The sequence below is a fragment of the Macrotis lagotis genome, chromosome 7 (genome assembly GCF_037893015.1).
Source record: "Macrotis lagotis isolate mMagLag1 chromosome 7, bilby.v1.9.chrom.fasta, whole genome shotgun sequence".
Classification (NCBI taxonomy): Eukaryota; Metazoa; Chordata; class Mammalia; order Peramelemorphia; family Peramelidae; genus Macrotis; species Macrotis lagotis.
Window position 1 is genome coordinate 14,747 of NC_133664.1, and position 20,855 is coordinate 35,601.

Consider the following 20,855-nt stretch of genomic DNA (forward strand, 5'->3'; position numbering starts at 1 on the left):
CATCTTTTTCTTTAAATTACCCTGTTTCAAATCTTCCCACGTGTCCATTTTTTTTCCAAGAAAAATAACTCTATACCACCTTGCTTTTCCCTCTAAAATGGCATCCTGAGGACAACTCTCATCTCTCCCCGATCACCAAGGGTGTCCATTCAGGGACTGATATGTACCCCCAGCATCTTAGGTGGAAAGGTTCAGACTTCACCTCAGTGAATCCTTGAGGATGGTAATCATAGTAAATACAAAGTATGAATGATTAAGAGAAAAGGACTCTGATGCAGGCCTGATGCTGAATGAAGTGAGCAGAAACAGGACAACATTGTACACAGCAACAGCAACACTCTGTGAATATCAACTAGGATAAACTAAACTCTTGTCAGGAATGCAGTGAGCAAAGTCAGTTCTAAGAGACTTGTGACATCATCCACATCCAGAGGAAGAAGGAATCTCCATGCCAATCAAAGCACACGACCTTCACATTTTAAAAGTTTTTGTATGTTTTATATTATTTTTCCTCTCATGGTATTATTTTCCCTTTTGTTCTGATTCTTTCACAACAACTTATGTGGAAATAACTTTAACATACTTAAAGACATATAACTTTTATAACTTGCTTTAAGGGGAGGGGGTAGAAAATAGAGCAAGAAAAATGTACCACGCAAAAATCTTATGTAAATGGATATTAAAAGATGTCTTTTCATGCAATTGGAAAAAATTATTAAATAATACATTTCAGAAATTATCTTTATATATGACTAGAAAAACTAAGAAATAAAGAAGTGAACAAACAAAACAATAAGATTATAAATAAATGCAGGCCTTCCCTAAAACTAGCAAAGCAACTATTGCTACATAATACATTTGAACTTAAGGTAGGTAGAAAAATATTTGGCCACAGCAATTCATAGCTTGTTCCTGGAGAAGAAATGGTGCGAAAAGTAAATGAAAAAAAGAGAGTACACTGAACAATCTTATATTATTAGGCTACAATTAGTCTTCTTGAGTGTTGAATTTGAAAAGAAAATTCTACCAGCAATTTAGTGGATATGTGATTAGCTGGTCTTTGATTTCTCAAGTCATCACGTCTCTATGTCCCTCTCTGTGTGATACTTTTGAGGAGGGACATGGTAAAAAGACAGATAAAATAGAATAAATGGAGGAGGGGGTAACAGGATGGAAGGAAATACAGCTAGCAATAACTATGGAAAAATTGAAACAAGTTTTTCTGAAAAGACCTCATTTTTCAGACATTGAGAACTGAGTCAAATTTATAAAACATTAGAGCCATTTCCCAGTTGATCAATGATCAAGAGATATAAACAATTTTCAGATGAGATTATCATTACAATCTAAATAATTTTTTAATGTGCTACAACACTTTTGATGGGAGAAATGCAATTTGGAACTATTCTGAGGTACTATGATGTTCTTATTGGAGTGGCTAATAAGATAGAAGGAGAAAATGACAAATATGGGAAAGGACAGTGGCAAATTGTACCACTGATGCACTGTTGGAGGAATTGTGAAGTGATTCATTCTGTTGTGCAATTTGGAACTATACTCAAACTATACCCTACTCTTCAGCCTAGCAGTGCCACTGTAGAGCTTTATTCCAGAGGAGATGAAATATGGGGGAAAAAGAATCTATATGTATAGGGATAGTTATAGCAGCCATTTTCTGATGGGAAGGAGCTGGAGATTGAGGGTTAAGGATTTGGGGAGGGCTGGGTTCCCCAGCAATTGGGGAATGGCTGAACAAAGTGTGGTATAAGATTGAGATGAGATGCTGTTCTGTTATGGGAAATGATAACCAGGAAGCTGTCGGTAAAAAACCCATATGAACAGATGCAATAGGAAATGTGACTTAAGCAAGGTAACAGCAATTTTGCAGGAAGATCAGCTGTGAAGGACTTGCCTTTGCTCAGCAACATTGTGACTGAAGAGAACTCTGAAGGACTTATGCTAAAGAATGCTATCCATCCCAAAATCAAGGTGGATGGAAGGTCATCTCAGAGGAAGGCACAAGCAGTGGAGGAGTGGGTGAGGTACCGGGAAAGGTCTCTTGAAGAAGATGGGTCTGAGCTAGATTTGGAAGGAAGGCAGGGAACAGAAAGAGGAGGCAGAATGTTTTAGACATGGTGGACAGCAGGAGAAAAGCACAGACTAGAGGGATGGGGTCATTTGGAGAGAATGGGCCCAAGTCCAGTGACCCTCCATACAGATGTAAGTAGAGGGCAGAGTAAGGTGTAAAAAGACAGGAAACCTTGGAAGCACTCGGGTTACAAAGAGTTTTAAAGACGAAATGGAATTTGGCATTGGATCCTGGAGGTGAACAGGGAGATCCTGGAGTTTGCTGAAAGTGGCGCTGCGCTGGATTTGTGAAAGGGTCAAACCTTTATTTTGGGGGAGATCCCTTTGGCAGCTGAGTGAAGGATGGAGTGCAGTGAGGGAAGTCTTGAGTTGACACTTGGGTGAGTGAAGAGAAGGAAACTTGTAATAGAACTATTGTGAAGGTAAAAATGACCAACTTGGCCATCTCGTTCCAAGAAATGCCTCCTCCTTGTTCCCCACCCAACTTCTCAGGAGTTCAAATTTGATCTCAGACATTCAACATTTACATAGCTGTGTGACCCTGAGCAAGTCAAAAAGTTAACCTCAATTGCCATCCCCCATGAAAAAGCAAAAATAAGCAATTCACAAGCTGCATGGTTTCAATGGGATAGCATTGTTCTTTCCACTGACATTCCCAAAAGAGTAAAGATTAAAGCAATGCCCTCAAGTAACATTTGACTCACATTTCCCAGAGGAAATACTCACTAGTGGCCCAGTAGTGAGAGTCATTTTTAGCAGTGCCCAGGTAAAGGTCACCATCCTTCTTTTCCTATTGGTTCTTTTTGTCCTTGGCAGCTGGAATTATTAATGCATGGAAAATGTACTCAATATTCTTGAACTCTGTGTATCTTTTTCTTAGAAAGCTCTATTCTTCCCTCTACAGGCCCTCAGATGAGACAAGAGGGAGGGAGGCCATTCAGAAGACTAGTACAGGAGACCAATTTCAAGGTTTTGAGGGCTGGAATTAATATTCAGAGCTATGTAAATCAGAAGAAGTGGATATATTTGAGGGATGTTATAATGTGATAGAAACAATGAAAGTTGACAAAGAACCAGATATTTGAAGGGAGTTAGAAATGGGTGTTGAGAATGACACAGGGTTTACAGATCTGGGAAACTGGGAGAATGGTGGAACCTTCAATAGTAGAAAGATGGAAAAGTTTGGGAGAAATTCAACTCTGGATTTGTTGGATTTGAGATATCTACCAGACTTCTTATCTGATATCACCAAAGGCAGTTGGATTTGTGACTACAATTCATCAGCATGACTGGGGTTTATACAGATCTCGCTATCATTTGCATTCAGGCAATCATTGAACCCATGAGAGCTGGTGAGATCACCAAAGGAAATGATATAGAGCAAAAAGAGAGGGTATAGCTGAAGTCCTGAAGGACAGAGTTGTTGTCTGCAATTACCCTAACCAATGACAGCACTTTAATAGAATTTGCCATATAGGACAATCCTAATTTCCAAGTTCATGAAATGAAAAATTTTCAAAATATAGATACTGAGCAAAACAGGATGAAGTGGGTACAGGATGACATGCCTGTCATGCCCACTATCCTTTCTACCAAAGGACAGTCCTAGAAGAAGTTTCTACTGTCCTGGAAGAAGTTTTCAATGAATCTATAGAAGACACATTTATACCCTAACATTTTCATTCAAATATAAAAGCAATCATTTGGTGCTTCAGCTGTGTAATGAGCCACAGAATACTTAATAGAATAGAATAAAAATATAACAACATGCTTCCTGTCCTTCATTATACAAAAAGACCAAAATGACATCACTAGGTTAGAGACAAATTACAGAGTGTCCACCTGTGATGATCAGATGGATATGAGCTCAGAACACTGAAACATAAGGCGGGCACAAATAATCCTTGTGAACACTTTGGATGTTTAATCTAAACTTACATATCTCACATTTCCTTTCTTGGTCATAGAGCTCATGATCCTCTCTGATGAGGGCACTCCATGCTGGGCAGGCCTGTGCCAGTGATTCCCAGGCTACACAATCAATTACATAGTTTTAAAGAGAGAACTTAAGGGTGACCCTGCATCTTTTTTTCTGAGTGCTTGCCCTATGCGAGTTCTCCATTAAATGGTCTTATTGGTAAGCTTACATTTGGGCATTGTACCAATGTGGCCAGTCCATTGCAGTTGTGCTCTTTGTAGTAAGGTTTGAATGCTTGGCAGTTTAGTTGCAGGAAGGACCTCAGTGTCTGCTTCCTTATCCTGCCAACGCTTGTTTCAGCTTCATCATCAATGTGTACCTCCCTGGAAAAGACACGGCCAAGGTAAGGAAACATTCACAGCTTTCAACACTTCTCTATGTCCTGTAACAGTTGGTTCCACAGATGAATGACTTGAGAATCGATCCATGTTTTGTTGCATCTCAGATTCAGAGGCTGCATGGAGGGCACAGTCCTCTGCAAACAGAAGATCATGAAGCAACACCCCCTCCACTTTGGCCTTGACTTTGGTCAGGTTGAAGAATTTACCAGCAGTGCAGCAGATGACCTTTTGTTCATCCTCAATGAAAGCATTTGATAACATGACTGAAGCTATCAGGTTAAAAAACATGGAGCAAGGACATACCCTTGTTTCACTCCATTGATGACAGGGAAATCATGAGAGCATCATCCACTCTCCAGAATCCAAACAAATTGATTACAATATGGATGAACAGAACATTATACACAGTAACAATTCCAACAGAATCATGATAGAAAATGCTATTTATTTCCAGAGAAAGAATGATGGAGTCTGAACACAGATCAAAGAATACTATTTTCCTTTATTTTGGAATTTTTTTGGTTTTTGTTTTTGAAAGACAATGGGGTTAAGTGACTTGCACAAGGTCACGCAGTTAGGCAATTATTCTCATGCCTAAGATATTAATTATTAACTTTCTGATGATGGATTTGAACTCAGTCTTCCTGACTCCGAGATCAGTCTACTATCTACTGTGCCAACCAGATGCCTCTATATTTTACTTTATTTTTGTTTTTTTCTGTTCCTCATAATTTTTCTCTTTTGTTCTGATTGTTCTTTCACATGTGGAAGATGCATGATTAATATGATTATGCAGGTATAATCCACATCATACTTCTTGTTGTCTTGGGAAGAAAGAAGGGGGGGGTCAGAGGGAAAACTTTTGGAAGTCTAAATCTTATAAAATCAAATATTAAAAACCATTTTTACATGTAATTAGAAAAAATAAAACATTATATAATGAAAAAATATTTTAATTGTCATAATATTATTGGTAAATTCATGTAAAATCATAAAGATATTACATTAACAAAATCTTATCACAGAAGTGAATGTCTATCCAATTATTCCAAGCTTTTTTTATTTCTATGAATTGGTCTTATTGTCATTTGTATATATATTGTTCCTCAAAAATGATAACTTCCAAATATTGCATATATTTTGCCATCATTTTAATAGTAATTATTTTCTTTTCATTGGGTTTTTGGTAAGATAATAATAAAGTTATTGATTTGGAGCCTGTATTTTGAATATTTGAAATTTACATGTACAATCAGGTCAGTTCATTTATTTTCCTATTCATTAGAGTTTTCTTATTGAAACATCAAAAATATTGATAAACTATGTCTACTGAGATGAAATCTATACCTTTCATTTGGCTTTCCCATCTTTGTATTAAACTTGCTATTAATATTACATTTTCCATATTTATTACCATAGCTAGACTTTCGAATGACCACACTGGATTTCTTGATGTATTAACATTTTTATTGGAGTAGTTTCTATGTCTCCCTTGAAATTTATATAATACTGATGATGCTGGATTATATTTTTGATTTGATTATATTTTTTAAAATCCTTAAAATCCTTGAGAAATGTTTTTATCAAGGGGATTTCCCTTTGTTTAAATGTTGTGTTTTCTTCTTAGTTTATATGACTAATTATCCTAATTGTTTTCCTAAAATAGAATCACCTTTATGTACCCATTTATGCTTATAAGTTAGCAATAGTCAATTTTATTTTATAAAAAAGTCACTATAGTCTCTTTAAAAGAATTTTATGTTAAAACTTTGTATCAATCAAGATTGAAATCGGGTTTTTTTTTCTTGATTTGTATCATTAGGTTTAGGGCACAGTACTACATGTTCCTCAGAATTTTTTTATACCATGACTTTATAGTTTTGTATGTATTTCTTGGGGTTCTTATTCTGATACTGGAAAATATAATATAAGGATAATGAAAGGTAATTTTATGCCAAGAAAACTCAAAATTCAATGAATTGACAGAAGTATCCATTCTGTCTATAAATACAAAAAACACAGCAATATGTAATACCAAAATAGGTAATAAAAAAAGATTATTTTTCACACTACTATCTCTACTGGGGACATGAAATATAATAAAACCTACTCAAGCTGAGTGAAGAGGTCAGAGCAGCATTTTTATAAGTAAGACTGACTATAATATAATAAGGCTATTGTAACAAAATGAAAAAAATTAAGGGAAAGTAAAAATCAATGAATCATTATAGCATCTTTTAATTTTGGTAGCCCTGGAATAGTCCTTTGTGTGTTTTCTGAGGGCAGGTACTGCATTCTATATGGATAAATCAATCAATGAGGAGATGAATAAAGGAAAACAAAGGAATGAATGAATGAAAAATGAGCAGATGGTTGAATTGATGAATGGATAAAGAAATGAATAAATAAGTAAACAAGCTCAAGGAATTTAGACTGTCCTTTCAAGACTAGGAGAGAAAAGACTTTATTACTACTACTTTACTTCTCTGACCTGAGAGTCATTTTATATACACTTTGTGCGAGTTTCTGCAAATGAAGATACAGAAAATTTCTCTGAATGCATTCAAAGTTCAAACACTGGACATCATTTATTTCATATCCTCCTTTGGAAAGGTTGGGCAGGACAAAGAGTGTAAAGGTGTTTATAGATGTCAACGTGCAGCAGTAGTAGAACACCAGTCCTGGAGTTAGGAAACCCTGAATTCAAAGACTACTTCATATTCGAACTAGTCATGTAACGTTGAGTGCATCATGCACACTTCATCGGTCTCAGGATACATAAAATAGTAATAATAGCAATAAGCACTTTTGGGAAGAACAAATGAGATACAAAACATTTCGTAAAGTTAAAAACAACAAATGATCATTATCATCATTATTATTTTTCTATAGTCTTACTCTTATTTAAACCGGGTGTTTAACCAGGAGAGAGTGTTTAAGTCAGGAAGGCCTGAGTTCAAAATGTATCTCAGTTACTAACTAGCTCTGGGGCCCTGGGCAATTTCCAGATCTTTAAAATGAAGATTATAGTGGCATTTACCAGCCAGGGTTGTAGTAAGGATAAAATAACATCGAATTTTAAAGAAAATTTCAAACTTTAAGGAGCTATATGCTAGCTTATTACTGATATTATTATTATTAATAGTTAATGCAATAATAATAACAACTTTGATTTTTCTTTGCAATTATTGTTTGGACCAAATGTCTGAGAAACACAATGTTTGACATGTCAAACCTGAGCAAACCTGTGGCTTTGATATGGTCACATCCTTCCTAGGGTCATTTCATTATCGATGAAATGTGTATTCAAATCAGATAAATTTAAGACTTCTCACTTTCTTTCTTTCTTGTAGTAGAACTCAGGACTGAGGAGTCAATTTTCCCTTAATCTCCAAGCAATCCAGTGATGAGGTCTTCTTAGTAGGTGTGTTAACATCTCGGGAGAGCTCTTCCCAAACCATAAACACCTTCCACAATCCCAAATCAATGCTCAGATTCTATGAGATTAATTACAACCTTACTATTCAACTGAGGAGTGTGGAGTGGCAGAAACAGAGACTAGAAAGAAAAAAGGGACGAACGAGAGAGAGCATTGTTCCATGCCCTGCAAGTGAATTGAATTTAAAGGAGTCAAGGCTGTGCAGAGACCAGCCTCCCTTCCTCCTGAGGCGGGGAGAGGAGATGAAGGATGGGCAGAGGAGAGGAAAGTGGAGAGGAGGAAGGAAAGGAAAGGAGAAAGAAAATAAGAGGAGGAAAAAAAGAAAGGAAGCTAGTAAGGAAGGAATTGGGTTGTCCATATGAAATGGCAATTGCATCCCCATTGGGATAGATCACACTACTCCAGTGGGTTTTTTTTTCAAAAGTATTTTGAAAATTGTCAAGTACAATGAAAATGCTAGCCATTACAATGGCATTTCCCCCATAGATTCCACATCTCTACATGATGTGTTCCTAACCAGTGAGTGCAATGCAGGAATCTCCACTTAAAATCACCCCTGGTCTTTGCTCAGAAATTTACTTATGCATTATTTCTTCTCTCATTTTACATCTGCCCTTGGCTTCTCCAAGGCTCAATGGGGAAAGAGAACTGCTTGATGTTTTCTCTCAGAGTGAGAATGGACCTCGTAGACTTCCTACTCTCTTTATGTCTCAAGTGCTCCTTACCTGGTCTGACATTGACCTCCAGGTCCTCAGGGGTTCTTCATCTCAGTGAATCTTTGAATCTGAACAAAATAGCAAATACAAATTATGAATGACTGAGAACAAAGAACTCTGATGCCCAACTGATGCTCAGTGAAGTGAGCTTCAAAAGTAATACTGGGTGATGATCAACTATGAAAAATTGAGCTCTTCTCAGGAATGCAATGGTGGGAGGAAAAGGAGGAGAGGAAGAAAAATATGGAAGTCAAAACTTACAAAAAAGATGAATGTTGAAAAGTATCTTTTGCATGTAATTAGAAAAAAATTCAAAAACACTTCTGATGTAAAATATTTCAGTCTTCTAATGAGATACCAATGAGACTCCCATCACAAAAGCTGGTCCAAAGAGAATTAGAGTTTTTGAGAGGCCCAAACTCTGTCTTAGACAAGGTTGGGTCTACTTAGATTAAGACACAGTAACAAAATCATAGACTCTAAGAGTGAAACTATACACCTGTGGTCCTCTAGTCCAATCCAAAACTAACAAAAAAATTTCCTCTAACCCACACTCCACAAGTAGAGTCAGCCCTTGCTTAAAGAATTCCCAAGAGGATGGTTGACTTACCTTGTCAGAAAGCAGTCCATTACCATTATGGATAGCTTTAATGGACAGGATATTTTCTTGAGCAAACCTAAATTGTCTTTCTGTTCTTGTTCTTCATAATTCTATTCTGTTTGGACAAATAGAAACAATATGAGCATGGAGGGGGGACTAATTGTACTCTCAACTTTTTTGTACAGTGTCTTTAGAAAGGCAAAAGAAGACCCAGGCAAATGACCCAGGGAACAAACAACCTCCATGACTATCTGCCATAAGGTTTACCTTGATAGGAAAAGATATTGGGATCACCAAAAGGAGGAGGGGATATTCCCACTTCCTCAGGTATATGGGAACAGAGGATTCCAGGATCCCTTAGTGGAGCTAGAGACATTCTATGACTTGGCGATACGGTATAAGGACAGATCTCCAGTTTGGGGATCCAAGACTATGAGATGCTCACTCAATAGTAAGAATTCATGGTTTCTTCACACATCAATGAGGGTCCAAATTTTTTCAGAGGTTCCATCTCCTCTCATCTTCAAGACTGTTTGTGCCATAGTCCAATAACACAGTCCTGAGCACTCTTATTATGGAGAAAGGGGACAAGGAAGGAGAACTTATCTCCCTGGCATGGGCCTGAATGGGCTAGTCCAACTCAGTTGCATTCTCTCACTTCCTCTTATACTTATACTTCCTGATCCTCTTGGACCTTCTGATGCTCCTGGAATTTCTCATGCTGAGGAGAAGCTGCTGATGGCTACCAGGCACAACATCTTGTTCATGAGCTGTCATCCTTAGGGACTTTATTGAAACTTTCTTCCTCCAGACTCTGGATCACAAATGCGGATTTTATCTCTTTTCCTAATTTATAGTGTTAAACATAAACATCAATTGTGTAAGGTTTGTAAAAGCAAGAAGAGAGCCCTAGGTCATGTGTATCTACCTGGGATCACATCACTAAGAGAAGCAGTCACAGGCAAAAAGTGGGCCCCCTAATTCCTCAGACTCAACATTAGGATCAATATTCAGAGAAGGAGGTAAGACCCTCAGTTGTTTCTCAGCTGGACAGCTTATTCCCAGATCAATACTGCCAGCATCTTTCTTCAGTAGGTCCTCTCTCTCTTAGGGCTGGTTAGGAGACTGCTTCAGTAGTGAAGAAGGGTCGGCAGAATAGCCAGGATCTCCTCTTTTTTATTATATGTAAATATTTTATTTGTTTTCCAATTACATAAAATAGTTTCTACCTATCATTTTTTCATAAGGTTTTGAATTTTACACATTTTCCCCACTCTCCTTTCTCTCCCCTTCCACCCCCCCCCCCACAGAAGGCAATCTGATAATCTTTACATTGTTTCCATGGTGCACATTGATCAAAACTGAATGTGTTGGGGGGAAAATCACACCCTTGAAGAAAAAATATGATATTATAGATAGCAAAATTATGTAGTACCTAAGACAACTTTAAAAAAAAATGATGGTAATAGTCTTTGGTCTTTGTTTAAACTCCACAGTTCTTTCTCTGGATACAGATGGTATTCTTTGTTGCAAATACCCTACAATTGTCCCTAATTATTGCAATGATGGAATGAGCAAGTCTATTAATGTTAATCACCACCCCCATTTTGCTGTTGGAGTACACAATGTTCTTCTGGTTCTGCTCATCTCACTCAGCATCAGTTCATGCAAGTCTTTCCACACTTCTCTGAAATCCCATCCCTCCTGATTTCTTTCTTTTAATTGTATGGATGGAGTCTTATTTCTTTTTTTATGTTTAAAATAAATTTGTTAATTTTTTAATTTTACAGTATTTCCCTATAATCACTTCCTTCTCCCCACCCCACCCCCACAGAAGGCAGTCTGTTAGGTTTTACATTGTTTCCATGATATGCTAAATTGAATGTTTTGAGAGAGAAACCATATCCTTAAGGGGAAAAAAGGAGAGAGCAAGATCTATTTTTTTAAATAAAGGTAGTCTTTGTTCAAACTCCACTATTCTTTCTCTGGATAGATGGTATTCTCCATTGCAGATACCCCCAATTTGTCCCTGATTGTTGCACTTATGAATAAGGTTGATCATCAACCCCATGTTGCTGCTAGGGTGTACAATCTTCTTCTGGTTCTGCTCAGTTCATGCAAATCCCTCCAGGCTTCTATGAATTCTCATCCCTCCTGGTTTCTAATAGAACAATGGTGTTCCATAATGTACTTATAGCACAATTTGTTCAGCCATTGACCAATGGATGGACATTCATTCCATTTCCAATTCTTTGCTACCATAAATAAGGCTGCTATGAATATTTTTGTACATGTGAAATTAATATACTTTTTAATGATTTCTTCTGCCCTGTCTCATTCTACTTCGTTTCCTCTTCACAACATCCTTTTCATGAACTTCCCTCCTTGAGTACTTTCCTGTAACTTCTCTCTCCAGGCTCCGGATTACAGATGTAGATGTCATCTCTTTTCCTAGTTTATAGTGCTATGTGCATCAATTGTAAGATGGATGTTATCTTTTTCCTGGTTTATAATGTTGTAGACATCAATTGTGTAAGATTTGTAAAAGTAAGCAGAGAGCCCTCAGTCATGGTTGCCTAGATGGAATCACATCAATAAAAGAGGCAGCCACAGGTGAAAAATAGCCCCAAGCTGCTCAGACTTCTCATCTCTGAGTATCTCTCATCTTCCCTGCCTAAGGATCAATATCCAGAGGAGGAAATAGGACCCTCATTTGTTTTTCAGCTAGTCAGCTTGTACCCAGATTATTGCTACAAGTATCTCTCTCCAGTAGGGTTTCTCTCATAGGGTTGGCAAGGGTGCTGCTTTTGTAGTAAAGAAAGGTCAGGATCTTTTCTGCCCTGTCTCATTCTACTTTTCTTTCATTCTTCTTCCTCTTCTTCTTGATGTTGTAATCTATTCCCTTGATCCCTTTACCTAGATTCTGAAAAAAGACTAAAAAAGAATAAACCATTTCATAGTCTTCAGACCAGTTCTCCTGCCTCTACAAAGTCTTCTCTACATAGGCCCTTCTTGAACAGGCAGTGGTTCCATGAAAGTCACTGACACTCCAGGAGCTCTCTGTAATAGAAGAATCCGGGACCAAGGAGCTGATTTTACATTAATATCCCAGCATTCCAGTCATATCTTTTTCTTAGCTATCTTACTACCTCAGGAGAGCTCTTCCCAAACCATAAAGACTTTCCACAATCCCATGCCAATGTTTAGATTCTGTGAGATTTATTCCACCCTTGGTATATAACTTTGGAGTGTGGAATGACAAGAAATAGAAACTTGAAAAACAGACAGAACCTAGAGAAAGGAGTTCCATGACATGCAAGAGAATTTGATTAAAGGGAGTCAGGGCTCAGTCTTCTGAGAGACCAGCTTCCTTTTTGCCTCAGGGGAGAGGGAAGAAGAAGGGAATGCAGAGAAGAGAAAAGAAAGGAAAGGAAAAGAGAAAGAAACTGAAAGAAGGAAAAAAAAGAAAGTTAGCTAGGAAGTAAGGAAGGAATTGGGCTGTCCATATGATATGGAAGATGGGTCCCATTTGGGACAGTGGTTGTTATTAGAAAGTGTTATTCTTTTCCTATGGATTTCACATCCCCCCAACTAGATGTTCTTGAACCAGTCTGCATAGTGCAGGTTTCTTCACTCAATTCCCCCAGTTTTCTTTCCTCAGTTACATATAAATGCATTATCTCTTCCCTCTTTGGATCTGGCCTTGGCTCCTACAAGCACAATCTGACCATATGGATAGAGAATTGTTAGATGTTTTCCCTCAAGTTATTCCTTGCACTTAAGAATTTCCTACTTTATTACCCTCTTCTGTCAAGGCTGTGTCTTGTAAAACTTCTTACTCCAGATCAGTGTCAAGGTCTGAATACCTGGTCACACAACTGAGCTCCATGTCTTCAGGTAAAGATTCATTCTTCATCTCAGGGAATCTTTGAAGCTAAAAAGAATAACACATACAAAGTAGGAATGATTGCCAGCAAAGAACCCTCATGCAGAACTGAGGCTGAATGAAGTGAGCCTTACCAGGACAAGATTTGACGCAGCAATAGCAACATTTTGTAATGACAACCTATGATAAATTTAGCTGTTCTCTGGAATGCAGGGATCAAATAAATTCTAAAAGACCGGTGATGGAAAATACCATTCACATGCAAAGAAGGATGGAGTCTGCAGGCAAAGCAAAGCATACTATTTTCATATTTTAAAAATTATTTTATCTTTTTATGCTTTTTTTCTCTTGTGGTTTTATTTTCCCTATTCTGACTTTTCTTTCACAATGAAACATACATGGAGATTTTAAAAAAAGAATATTTTTAAAATTATCCTTGTATTTTAATGGAAAAGTAAATTTACTACAAAAAAATGTTGAAAATTATCTCTACATATAATTGGAAAAACAAGGGAACAAACATGCAAACAATCAAAAAAGTGTATAAATAAATGTAGTGAATACCTAAAACAGGAGCGTAGCAAAGGAGTTGATGTAACTTATAACATTAGAAAAAATTAGACTACAGCAGTTCACAGATTTTGTCTAAAGAAAATAGGTTGGGACGTGTAAGTGGAAGAAAAAGGGTCCGCTGAAGAGTCATACACTTGTGGGTTTTATAAACATTAGTCTACTCCAATATTGAGCTTTGAAAGCAAAATCCTCTTTTGATTTTTCTCTTAACATTCAAGTTTGACAAATATATAGCACGGAAAAAATGTAAAGATGATCAGACTGCCTTCTGTGGGGGATGGGGGGAAGGAAGGGAAGGGGGGGAAATTTTAAAAAATAAAAACATTACAAAAATTAATAGGTAGAAACTACTATTGTATATAGTTGGAAAACAAATAAAATATTTATATTTTAAAAAAAGAAAGTAAAATTCTCCTAACAGCAATTCATTGGAGGTGTGATTCGTTGGTCCTTCAGTTCTCATCTTGTCTCCATGTTTCTTCTCTGTTCCCTATCACATGCTTCAGTTTGACACTTTCATTCTCATACACCCAGTGGAGCTCCTTCACCTCATTCTACTGCATTCCTTATTTCTCCTCTTCTGCCTTCCTTCTAATGCTGACCCATCTCCTACTTTTTCTCCCAGACAAAGCAGAATAATCTCATTTCTGCTTTTCCAAAACTCACTTTTGGGCCTCAGCACAACTCCCAGCTCAATAATGATTATCCATATGGTGGCTTGGTGGAAATGCTATTGTACTGAAGGGGGAAAGCTCAGAATCCATCTTTCATTGTATGTATTAAGGTAAAGGGAGAATAAACACTCAGAATTTCTAAAGTCTCTGATATAGAGTTCAAAGAGCATGCCTCCCCCTTGGATTAGTGTAAAAGGTTTTAACAGGCCCATCCTGTTGTTTGAGAAAGTTGGGTGATCTCAGATACCAAACTGTCATAGAGTGTTACAATTCAAAGAGTCGTCAGGGTTCCATTAGCCCAACCAATATTTGAGGATCCAGGTCTACAATACAAACAAGTGGTTATCTCACCTGAACTTAAAGTTTTCTAGGGAGGAGGAATCAACTATTGATCCTGAGGCAGCCCATCCTCCCAAAGGAAAGGAAGAGTTGTTGAGTTTGGGGTTTTTTTTATTTAATACATAACCTTTTATGCTTTGGAACTTGTCTAATTAGAACTGTTACTTTTTTGTCCACTGGATTCAAACATTGTCAACCCCTCATCCATATGACAACCTATTTAACCACAAAAAAATTATTGTCACATGTTCTCCTGGCTTCTTCTCTCTAGACTCAATGCCTAAAAGCCCTTTCACCTAACCATTAAATGGTATATCCTCCTGGACCGCCATGATTTTTTCAGTTTCCCTCTTCCAGTGAATCTGTAGCTCTTCACCATCCTATATGAATATTCTTCTAAAACTCAACTCAAAAATATACAAGGGACCTAAACAGCATGTGGCAAAGGAGGATGGAAGGGAATAAACATTTCTATAGGCTCCAATGTGACAGACACTGAATATTTAACATGAGTATCTCATTTAATCCGTGAAAGTGTTTGATGATCTTTATTTTACACTAAGACAAACAGCATTTAAGTCATGGCCTCAGGGTCATGTAATACTCTCTCTCCATGGCTTCTGAGGATCCAGAACTATTTATTCCAGAAATTATGCTCCTAAAAAACTACCATTGATAACATTAACTTTTGGGGTTGTCAAAACTTGTTGACTCACACTGAGCTTCTAGTCCCTAAATCATTGAAAGCTTCATCAGAATGATTTGCCATCCATTATGGATAGGTTCCCCATATGATCTAGCCCTGAAAACCAGGGCTTCTTAGATTTCTTCCTCACTCAGAGGTATTCTCTCTCTTGAGTGTTTGTCTCTACTGACAAACCCTACTAAAGGGCTCTTCAAACTAGAGGTATGGTTCCTTCCCTTAAGCCCCCACCTCAAGGATCAAAGCGCTCACTTAGGTAGCCTTGGCCTTAAATTCCATGAATCTGCTCAGAAATACACTTCAATCATTTCTCATAATTGGGAAACTTGACATCACCGGATCATGGGATATAGGGAAAGCACACTACAAATCCATCTGGGCAAGCACTTTGTTAGATAAAGAAAATGTGTCCCTTTAAGTCACACAAGATTCAGACCCAATTCTTTCTATTCCAACACCTTGATCTTTCCTGACTCTACCTTAAAATATGACCAAACCCTATGCAACTAAAGAGGAAAGTTGCAATTTCAATAGATGTTGAAACTGAGCTGAAGAACAAGGATAAGCAAATAGTAAGTATGGGGTAAAGAGAAGAGCTTTGAAGGAAGTTGGAGGTAAGAATAGGGTGATGGCACTTAATAGAATAACCTATGGAAATTTAACCTCACCAAGGCTTGAATATAAAAATAAACTTTAGTAAGCAAACAAGACATTGTATTGTGGAAATAATTTTGCTTTTACTGTTTACAGTGTTCTCCTGACTCTCCTCACACAAATTTGTATCCGTTTAAGTTGATCCAGCTTTTCCTGGAATCATCTTTGTTATGTTCTTTCTTATAGCATAATATTCTCTAGCGTTCATATACCACAATTTCTTCAGCCACACCATAACTGATAGGCATGTCTGCAATTTCCAAATGTGAGCCAGAACTAAAAGAACTGCTAAAAAGATTGTTGTACAAATAGATTCATTTCCTTTTTTAACATCTCTTTTTTATCCTAAATGGTCATTTATTTTCTCTAATACTGCAATTGGTTTTTATGCAGCATTCCAATCACCTTCTTTCAGATCTTACCAAATCACCATTTTTGTCCACAATAAAGACACAAAAAAGAGAAGACACACAATAAGAAGGAAAAATATGAGAGGAAGGAGTTCTACCAAACTCTTTTTATGACACACAGTGCTGATACTAAACTAAGAAGAACCAAAACCAAAGGACTAGACCAATGTCCCTAATGAATATTGATATAAAAATCTTAATTAAAATTTTGACAAAGAGACTACAGCAAGTTACACCATAATCAGAATGGATATATCCAGGCAGGCAGGGATGGTTCAACATTAGGGAAACATTTAACATAATTAAACATATCAATAGGAAAACCAACAGAAATCATAGGAGATTATCTCAATGGATGCTGAAAAAGCCTTTGGTAAAATACAACAGCCATTCCTATTAAAAATACTAGAATTTTTAGGAATAAATGAAGTTTTCCTTAAAATAATAAATAGTATATAAACCATAAACAAATATCATATTTAATAGAAATAAACTCAGAGCATTTCCAATAAATTCAGGGGTGAAACAAGGATACCCATTATCACCACAGCTATTCAATATAGTACTTGAAATGCTAGCAGTAGCAATAAGAGAAGAAAAAGGAATTGAAGAATCAGAATTGGCAATGAGGAGGCAAAACTTTCACTCTTTGCAGAGATATGATGGTATACCTAGAAGACCTGAGGAAATCATCTAAAAAACAAATTCAGCAAAGTAACAGAAAATAAAATAAACTCACATAAATCATCAGCATTTCTATATATGAACAACAAAGCCCAAGAACAAGAGATAGAGAAATTCCACTTAAAATTACTGTTGACAACATTAAATACTTAGGAATCTACCTCCCAAGACAAACCCAGAAACTGTATGAAAACAATTATGAAGCTCTCCCCCAATCAAATAAAGTCACATCTAAATAATTGGAAAAATGTCAAATGCTCATGGTTAGGTCAAGCTAACATAATAAAAATGACAATTCTGTCCAAATTAAATTACTTATTCAGTGCCATACATACCAATAAAACTAACAAATAACTGCTTTACCAAGTTAGAAAAAAGTAGTAACAAAATTCATCTGGAACTACAAAAGGGCAAAAATGCCAAGGGAACTGGTGAAAAAAAAATTGTAAAGCAAGGTGGCCTAGCTCTACCAGATCTAAAAACTACACTATAAAGCAGCAGTCATCAAAACTTCCTGGTACTGGTTAAGAACTAGAGGAATGGATCAGTGGATTAGTATAGGTTCAAAAGAAAGTGCAATAAATGACTACAGCAACCTTCTATTTGACAAATGCAAAGACATCAGCCTCCACAATAAGAACTCACTATTTGACAAAAATTGTTAAGAAATCTGGAAAATAGTATGGCAAAAACAAGGCATAGATCCACATCTCACGTCGTATATTAAAATAAGGTCAAAAATGGGTACAGAATTTAGACATAAAGAGCAATACTATTGAAAAATTAATAGACAAAAAAATACTCTATCTGATCTACGGAAAGAGGATAAATTAATTACCAAACAAGAATTAGAGCACATTATCAACTGCAAAATGAATTATTTTGACTATATTAAATTTAAAAGGTTTTGCACTAATAAAAATAAATGCTACCAAAATTAGATAAAAAAGCAGAAAACTGGGAAACAATCTTCACAACCAGAAGTTCTCATTTCTGAAATAGAGAGATAATTGCATCAAATTTATAAGATCATATGTCATTCCCCAATTGATAAATGGGCAAAGGATAAAAACAGGGGGATTTCAAATGAAGAATTTAAAACTATATATGATCATATGAAAACATGCTGCAAATTGCTATTGATTAGAGAAATGCAAATTAAAACAATGAAGTACCATCTCACACCTATTAGATTAGCCCAGATGAGAAAAAGGGAAGATGATCGATGTTGGAGAGGTTGTGGGAGGATTGGGACATTGACTCATTGATGGAGTTGTGAATGGATCTAAACTTTCTGAAGAGCAATATGGAACTGTACCCAAAGAGCAATAAAACTGTTCATACCCTTTGACTCAGCAGTTTCAATTCTAGGACATAACTAGAAGAAATTCTAAAAAAAAATGGAAAAGTCCTACATGTTCCAAAATATTCATAGGACCTCTTTTTGCAAAGAATTTCAAATTGAGGGGATATCCATCAATTGAGGAATGGCTAAATAAGGTATGGTATATGAATACTATGGAATATTATTGTTCTATAAGAAACCAAAAATGTCCAGGCTCTAGTGAAGCCTGGAATGAATTACGGGATCTGATGTTGAGCGAAAGGAGTAGAGCCAAGAGCACAATGTACACACTGACGACATTATGAGATGAACAACCTTGATGGAAGCAACTCCTCTAGATAGTCCAGAGAGCTAGGATAACTGTATTTGACTAGTTATGGCCTATATTATCCCCAACCAGAGAAAGAAAAACAAAACACACAGAAAAAAATGTAACTCTTCCAAATCTGATGAACCCTTTATAAAAATTATCTTTTATGTATCTCTTTCCCTTAATCCTAATACCCCATGCCAAAAATTTACTAATTCGTAAATATGTTTAACAAAATATGTATGTAAAATTCTAACATTTCTGTTAAGAAAACCTTCAGAAAATTTTAAAAAGTGATGGGTATAATTTATCATTGTGGAGATAGTCCCAAACCAAAAGACTTTGGGACTGGCTTTACATCAATATCCATATTTTTTCTTTCATCTAAATTAATGATTGACTTACGATCGATACTAAAAATCACAAAATGCTATAAATGGAAAACTTGGGAAGTTCCTTGAATTCATCTCCTTGTCAGAGCTGGAAAGAATATCCAGGTCAGAAAGACAAATAACAATGCACAAGTACTAAGTGTAAACTTTTTAACTAGGAAAAACACAGGAATCAGAATGGGGCTTAGTTCACATTTTGCCTCTGCTTCTTTGTTCAAGTCACTCATCTGGTGCCTTAGCTTACTTCTATTTAAAATGAGGGGTTTGGCCAAGGTGACATCTAGATTTCTGATCTATTTCTCCTTAAACTGTCTTAGGGAGGGAGTTCTTCATGAGGTTCAAAAGAGGAAAAATATGAATTTTCCCATCCCTGATCATCTCCCCAGGTCTCTTACACCAAACAAGAATCTGTAAATTGGCTTAATAAATGAATAACATATTCTGGGAGTGGATAGGAAAAATGCAGGATTTAAAAAAAACTATATGCATATATATATATATATATATATATATATATATATATATATATATATATATATATATATATATATATAAAATGAGTTGGAAGTTAGTGTTCTACATTCATATTAAATTATACCACAAAAAACAACTTGGCATTTTAAACATGCAAAAATTGTTTTTAACTCTATTGTTTAGAAAACAAAAATCTAATTCATCTCACATTGTAATAATGACATTTTCAAATACTTTATTTGTAACTGTCTGCTATTGCAAATAGAAAATTAAGGTTCATTTATTTCAATGAATGCCATCCACTCATCCCTAAACTCCCCTAACCCCCCCCCTTGGTTGTGAAATACAAAATGCCAATGCTCAGTATCATTTTTATAAATGTCATGAAGAAGCAGAAATACTACATTAATTTATCTGTGAAGAATGATTGGCATACACCTCAGTTGGTACAGCTAGGTGGTACAGTTGATAGAGCATTGGCCCTGGAGTCAGGAGGACCAGAGTTCAAATCCAACCTCAGACACTTAATAATTGCCTAGTGATCTTATGCAAATCACTTAACCCCAATGCCTTAAATAAAAATTTAAAAATATATACCCCTCAGCTGCCTGGATATGTATGGATCATAAGGATGGAAAAGTAAAAAGAAAATGAAATGTGATTAGTTTCTAATGGGTTAGAATTCTTTTAATATGTTTTACATGGAAGACATTCATATTAACAGCTTGCATCGACCCCCCCCCTTTGAATAGAGAGAAGCCATGCCTTTCTAGGTGTTCAAGGGAATATATGGATATTTTTCTGTAGTCTTTGTTAGTGAAGAAGTATTATATGTGAGAAAATCCTATTCATTATGATATGAGAATGTGTGGGTAGAGGGATGGGGGGAGGAAAGCTGAACCTCTGATCACTAACCTGCCATTTTCAGTAGGATACAGAGTAAAAATTTAGAATACACTCCAAGATTTGAACTCTATTCTGTATATGAAACTTAACAAAATATACTCAAGCTGAGTTAAGAGACCAGGGAAGTATTTTTTCTAAGTAAGGTCGACTCTAATATAATAAGGTTGTTGTAATTGAATTAAAAAAAAGTAAAAACCAACGAATCATTAAAGCATCTTTTAATTTTGACAGCCCTGCTAGATCCATTTGTGTGCTTTCTTGGGTGGGTACTATGCTCTATATGGCTAAGCCAGTCAATACATAGATGAATAAACAAAGCAATGAATGAACAAATGAATAGAT

At 36.2% G+C, this 20,855-nt stretch overlaps 1 long non-coding RNA gene across 11 annotated transcripts in view; it reads right to left on the reverse strand.

Annotated features, from left to right (window-relative positions):
• LOC141494284 (uncharacterized) overlaps positions 1 to 20,855 on the reverse strand; it is a 51,670-nt gene that overhangs the window by 14,664 nt on the left and 16,151 nt on the right. For 2 of the 11 annotated variants that reach the window (XR_012470379.1, XR_012470391.1), the window contains exon 1: positions 4,236 to 19,607. This is a non-coding gene — a long non-coding RNA (uncharacterized LOC141494284). Of the gene's footprint in view, positions 1 to 79; positions 642 to 4,235; positions 19,608 to 20,855 lie in introns of those variants that run through there. The other 9 variants (XR_012470385.1, XR_012470382.1, XR_012470388.1 and 6 more) reach the window with 9 other exon arrangements.